Source organism: Xiphophorus hellerii, chromosome 14 (genome assembly GCF_003331165.1).
Source record: "Xiphophorus hellerii strain 12219 chromosome 14, Xiphophorus_hellerii-4.1, whole genome shotgun sequence".
In the NCBI taxonomy this organism is placed as follows: domain Eukaryota; kingdom Metazoa; phylum Chordata; class Actinopteri; order Cyprinodontiformes; family Poeciliidae; genus Xiphophorus; species Xiphophorus hellerii.
Genome location: NC_045685.1, coordinates 1,327,144 through 1,334,558, shown reverse-complemented (window position 1 = coordinate 1,334,558; position 7,415 = coordinate 1,327,144).

Here is a 7,415-nt window from a genome sequence, read left to right as displayed (position 1 = left end):
CATGGAAAGTCTATCTTTGTCAGTATTCATGACAATGTGCTGCAAAACAATCATTTATAACACCCCCAGTTTTAGTTTTAAGATGAATAGAATATGTGTAATCCTTTCTTTTATCCCTCTCTGGATTCCCGGGCTGACCAGCCACTTCCTCTGCCCTGTGAGGCGGGGCTGTGCTGCTCTCTAGTGGTTATAACAGAAAGATCAGCAGCGTGGCCCAGCTTAGCTCCTGGAGATCATGTAGGGGGACCGACCTGCAAATCACTCACTCTGTCAGACAGATATTCAGTCAACACCCATCGCTGTTTTAATGACACAGATGTTGTTGGAGCTTCAGTGTTTTTATGTTGTCAGTTTACATTGTCCGATTGCTGTGCAGAATGACCAGAAGCCCACTGATTAATGGGTTTTATTCACTTAGAAAGTGTATTATTCAGCAGAAGTCCATGACTGTTGGTAAAGTCACACCTTCGGCAGGTGAAGCTGAGGAACAGTCAGCCAGTACATGTTTGTCTTTCCACTGTTATCAGACAGAGATGTTCCACAGACTGCTTTCTTTCTATGTTCTTATTAAATCAGATAAGCATTTCAAACGTTAATGAGTTACTCAATGAGTCAATGAGGTCTGAATATTATTGATCTTAAGCACAAATTCTGTGTGTCACCTTCAGACAGAGTAAATTTCAGGGTCAGCCTCATGGTGTCGTGATCCTTCGGTTGTTTGGACTTGTAGTTTGTCATTTTTCTCTTTTGAAGTCTTTAGTCTTTGCTTTTACTTATATCTTTGTTCAGTTATTCTTACTGTTTGTGTGTAGTTGATCAGTATTTATTTCTGTTACCATTCTGATGGCAACAGGGCTGTTTCACAAAAGTAGGATTACAAAATCCAGGATAAGAAATAAATGCTGGGTTTGATATAGCACCATCCTGGCTTTAACCATTTCACAAAGACCAAACTGTTAGGAGTTGTGACTGTTACATAATTGATCTGGTGGTATAGATAAACGTCTGGAGGCAACCTCAGCAACCACACACAAATGACAACAGAGAGAAACAGAAAAATCAGGAAAGAAGAATAAATTAGAGAAATAGAAGAGTACAGCCAACTGTCAGGGCTAACAGGTTATTTATGTTATAATGCTAGAAAAATTATATAGGTTCCATGGAGAAAATGATCCAGTTGTATCTAAAGTTTGATCTGTCCTCTGTTGAATCATATTCAGTGATTGAGCCATCAGGCTTTTAATTTAGAAAAAAATGAAATCAAATGAAACTGAGCTGATCTACAGTATGAGCACTCAAGCCCGATGGAAGGTCAGATGGAAATCAGATCAGTCAGGTTGGGAGATGTCAGGATTTTGGCCCGTTGTTTGTAATATCATATCCTTTCGGTTATTATATCTTAGTTCCTGCATCATGTGGTGGACAGGACTCAGCAACCTTATGTGTCTTGTTGAAAGTTGTAATGACCTAAGCTGCTGGTGATAGTGGCAACACAGCTTACTTACATCTATTTTGTACATGTAAACGGAGGCTTGTCGAGGCATGCACTCACTTTATACATCTGGATAGTTCTGGGTCCTCTGCAGTTTTCTGGACTTAAAGGAGCGGCATGTTATAATAGGAAATCCACATAGTTTTTGTACATGAGTGCTCCTGTCTTTTAAAATGGATAATATAATTGTTAAATTGGGAATTCACATAATTCATGTCAGACTGATAAGTAGACTGTTTAATTAATGGTGAGATACATGACATTGATTTACTTAATAATAATATGAAATCTTAACATAGAATAACTGTAACTTGTACAATAACAGTCATGTTTTTGCAAGTTTGCAGTTTCTCCATGTGTATACATCTCTGTGGTTCTACCAGTTTCCTCTTGGCTACTTCTCTGATTATTTTCCCACTGGATTCTGTTAGGGGTGTCAGAGTAAAGACACCACACTTTCATATTTTCATTGGTATGAGTACCTCATACCAATTTACCAATTTACTGTAACAGTAAACTATTTCTCTGATGTTTCAAAACAATGTAGTCACTTATTTGCCTTTAATAAGTTGGACCGATGATTTTAACTCGGTTTTTATGGTTATTCAAGATGAGCTTTTTGTAAAAGCTGAATGATAGGAACAGTTATTTATGAGAAAAATGAACAGCGTGATCTCATAATGTCAGTCAGTGTATGGCTGAGTCTCCAGTATCTGCAAAAGAAGACGTCTTCCTTTGCCAGGAGACATGGCTAGCTTTTATAGACATTTTAGAAACTTCTGAAATATTGAATATATGACCTAAGCGTTTGCATTTATTTATCTTTGCTGCTGCTGTGCAGAACCTCTGCATGCTCAGTAGCAGAAAAAAAGGCAAAGAATGGTCTAATCTATAGTGCCCTCTTCTTGTTTTTGAAGCCACTTGTGTGGCCGACTTAATCTTTTCTGACTACTAGCCTGAGATGATGGATTGCCTGATGTTTTAATGTGGGCTCCAGAAGTAACTGTATCTCCTCAAGACCTGCAGTCACCAAGCTGTTGCACAAAAATAGTAGTCTAAAAATATTCTGTTTGTGTGGCAGAGATTACAGTAGCCCAGTTTAGCTGGAGTCAAGTTTTGGAACAACAAGGTTCTCAAAGTGTATGAGTAATGAAACAACAAGAATTTCCTTTGATCAAAACAAAAAGTTGTTGGTGGGCAGTGTTTATATTTTTAAAGAGGTAAAATTAAAGTAGTATAAAAACAACATTGAAATGTGTTTAAGAATGTGAGACAAGTTCCTGAACTTGTCACGGTGGGTCGGCCTCATTTCAGGCAGTAGATTAACTCTTTCACTTTTTACAGGGCCAATAAGCAAACAAAAGAATAAGTAGTAAATGGTGATGTTGATTTTCTGCGCAGAGGAAGTGAAGGAAGCTGTTCAGTTCACGTTTCTAAATATTGAATTAATATCAACAGCCTCCTCATTCAGATTGGCTTTTCTCTCTTCACAGTGGAGGATGACTGTTTAAAGCACATGAAATTTCAGATAAACTTCATAGGGTTGTAGTGGAGCATTACCAGCCTGGTGGAAAACCAGATGCTTGTTCTATGCTTTACTTTGTCCAGAGGCTCCAGAGAACTTCATTGAGTCTGGAGAGCACGAGGAGAAACAAAGCACAGGGAGCAGAATCCGGAGCACTGTTGAGAACACCATGTATTGTTAAGACTCAGGCACTGGAGGACTATCCACTTACTCCTCTGGTTGATTTCAGTAGATGATGTGCAGGTGTTTGTGTAATGATCAGCACCTGCACATCATCTGTGCAGCAACAGGAAGTTTCTGTTACTGGAGTCCGTGACACCAACTCCCTAGCTTCATATGGTGGAGAAACTGTGGAAGTGGATGACTAAATGGAAACCCTACACAGAACCCAAACCCCAGCTTCCTAATATTATTATTGCTGTCGTTGTTTGTGTTGTTGTTGTCAGTAGGCGTAGCAGTAATAGTAACACTTATTTCGGATGGTATTTAAAAATATGAAACATGAAACACTGCGCTTAGAGGTCTATCTATTCAGCTGGTCCGAGTGCAAAAAAAATACTTTTGTATATTTCAAACATACTTACAAACATACTTACATTTGTGTAAGTACAATTTAAGTATACTAAGTTTTAAGTATACTACATATAAATATAAACAAAGTATACTAACAGTATGCTTTTATCTATTTTGACATTTAACTTTGAACCAAATTATACCAAAATACACTTTTAAGAAATATATTAAATAAAAGTATACTTTAAGTGAACAAAATATGTATTTGCTCAAGTGTACCAATGGAACGATATGCTTTTAAAGATATTTTGTGTATATTTTAATATGCTCAAAATATAATATTTTAAAATGAACTTAACACTTACTTTAAAAGTAAACTATTAAATATACTGAAATTTCAATATGATTTACATTACATCTAAGTGTATTCTTTAGGCTAATGAAGTATGCCTTTTTAATAATCTTTACTATTTTGTTAAAATGGCAAAGAATAAAAAAATAATTCTTATAGTGGAACTTGATGTAATGTTGTTTAACAAAGTAGTAAATAATGTGTTCATGCCTCAAAACATCAAACATTGACAGTTTAGTGACAGCCATGAAGCCGGGGAGGATAAGAAGTGCTCTTCAAATTCATCATTTTTACTCGCATAATATTGCCTTAAAAGTGGAGATAGCCTTGATAATAGTAGTTTTGGTAAATTCAAGCTGGTGACCTCCTAGTCCAAGTTAGATGACAACACAACTGGAAAAGAACTGGATGGAAATGAAATGTGGATCACCAAAGGAGACCATAGGGACGAAGGCTGCTAACGTGTTGCTAGCTGGTGGTAAGTTTGCTTCAAAATGCCAATTATCTTTGTTTAATTATAAACAGTGCAGTACATATATAAACAAACTTACATTGGTTTCAGAAGTAGTTATTTTATCAATTTTATTGTGAGTTTTATGATTATTATTGTAACAATCATTCAACTTCATGTTATAACTGAAGAAACTGCATGGAGGCTCTATGTGTTGTGACTTAATATAATTTTCTTCATAAACTTAACCTGGTTTTAATTAAGTTCAATATGCCAAAGAGACTTTGATATTGATGTTATTATTGTTTTTATCTTCAACATATTTTTCCAGTCTAAGCAAAAGAAAAGAAAAGAGGAAGCCACCGATCAGGTATTAGAAAACCTAAAGACTTTCCTATCTCAGAAGAGGCTCTTGCTCCACCAGGTCGCCACACCAGCTCTGAGGATGAACCTCCACATCATCTTCATAGTGTAAGGTGTTTTTTTTTTTTTACACTGAGTAGTTGACTACATTTTTAACAGCAAAAACTGGTGTATTTCCAACACTAAGTGCTTAATAAACATGATTTGATTTTAAAGTAATTGGACAGAATGTATTCCCCTTGTTAATCTACCATCTCTCTTCCATACATTTTATCTGTCCATTTTATCTGTCCATCACAGGTCACAGATTGGTGACTTGTGATGGACTGCTGGAGATGGGCAACTAACCCATTTACACCAGCAGAAACTATAGAAGAAAAATACTAAATTTTGACAAAAAAAATGCTAAAATAATATCAAAAAGGTTCAAATGCAATAAAAATGAGTGTACCTCATCTCTAGAGTCTAGAACAGTTTCACACTGATTTGGAGTCAATAGGACACATGACTTGGAAGCTATTGAAGAAATAAAAATATACTTTTTAATATTACAATTATTAAAGATATTGAGTATGACTTAAAAATTCACTAGAGAACAGTGCCTCTCGTGTAACAGCATGAATTTTTGTCAGTTGATCACTAGGCAGGATATCTATTTACATTTGTTTCTTAGCAGTGTTTGGTTCGGAGGTTTGTTGACAGTCCCTAAGAGAACCTCCGAGCGCTTGAGGAGGGAGCGGTAGAGAACGGATGGCCGAAATTAGCGTTCATAAATGGGATCAACCTTGAGCTAGGCGCCGCTCACTCCGCGGATATTGGAATATCCAATATCCAACTTGAAAACAACTTCGCTGCAGTAGTTTTAACGGTGAAAACCTGCACAAATGGAGCACTAAGCAGTCCACTCTGGTTTGTTTTGGAGCAAGACGAGGGGATGGTAAACTCTGGTGAACTCAGGACGACCTAAAAAATAATTTTTAATATCCCATAAAGGAAATCTGCACAAACGACCGTTTTAACGGCACAAACCTGCACAAACGGAACACTAACGAAGTAACTCACTTTGGTTTATTTTGGAACAAGACGGGGGGGCTGGTGACGTCATCGCCAAAATTATAACTTTTAATATCTCGAAAACGAAAGCTACACAAACAAAAATTTTAAAGGCACAAACCGGCACAAACGGAGCACTAAAGAAGTAGCCCACTTTGGTTTGTTTTGGGGCAATATTGGGGGATGGTGAACTCTGGTAAATTCTGGACGACCTAAAAAATATTTTTTCATATCTCATTCTGGTTCTGCTGGAAGTATTTTCCTGTTAAAGGGGAGTTTTTCTATCCACTGTCCTTACATAAATGCCCACTATGATGAATTGTTTCAAAGTCAAAGACTCAATGCAATCTTCAGGTTTTCCTTAGATGTATCTTTTTAAAAATTAGAATAATAAACTGAATGTGGCTAGATTGTTTGATAAATGGGAACAAATTGGAAGAGATTGAACTGATTTTGAATATTATTGTATGATAGATTCAATTACCTAAAGAAACATACTGAGTACTGAGTAGAAAATGTAAAGCCAAAAGCAGATTTCTGAAGAAGTTTATTTTTTATTATGAAAGATAACTCAATAAACTTTTTACAATATTGTCATTTCACTTCAAATATACAGTACAGACCAAAAGTTTGGACACACCTTCTAATTCAATGGGTTTTCTTTATTTTCAGACTATTTATAAGGCAAGAAATCCCACTTATTAACCTGACAGGGCACACCTATGAAGTGAAAACCATTTCAGGTGACTACCTCTTGAAGCTCATCAAGAAAATGCAGAGTGTGTGCAAAGCAGTAATCACAGCAAAAGGTTGCTACTTTGAAGAAACTAGAATATAAGGGGTATTTTCAGTTGTTTTACCCTTTTTTGTATATTTCCACATGTGTTATTCATAGTTTTGATGCCTTCAGTGTGAATCTACAATGTCAATAGTCATGAAAATAAAGGAAACTCATTGAATTAAAAGGTGTGTGTAAACTTTTGGTCTGTACTGTATATAAAATCTAAATGGAGGCGACTACCGACCCCAGCTTGAGTCATGTCCTAGACAGAACATGGTTATGTCTCTGGTTTCTTTTAGGACTTCACGTGCGCTGAGACGTGATTTCTGGCGTGCTCCGGTGTCACTGGAGTCTGTCTGGCCAGACTCAGAGCTTTGTGCACAGCACCATCTCTGGGTGAAGGAAGCAGAAGTCCTTAGTGGCCCCAGCTGCGCGGTCGGCTTTGTGTCAGACACCAAATGTAAGCTTAAACCCGCCGCGGCAGACATGAAGACAGAGAGAAGATGCGCCCAAACGCTGGCAGCGAGCGGGCAGGTGATAGATCTGCTCCAAAAAGACGAGCAAGACATCCTGAAAACGCAGGACGAAACCAGATATGTTGATTTGGAGTCCGAGGACGAGAGGGTCTGTCGTTTTGGTCAGAGGAACCAAGTGTCTGTCATTGTTAAAAATGGTGAATTTGAAGCTGTTTGCGCGTCGGAGCTGAACTCTGACCTGAAGGAGATGCACACCAAGGAGGGAGAAAGCACCAGAGGTGAGAAATGCGTGAAAGATTTAAGAAATATCCCCTCTCCGTCATCCTCACCTCACCTGAAAAAAAATGAGACTAGCCTACAAATAGGAGAAAAAAGTGGTGAGAGCGCAGTTACACACACCAATGTGTCC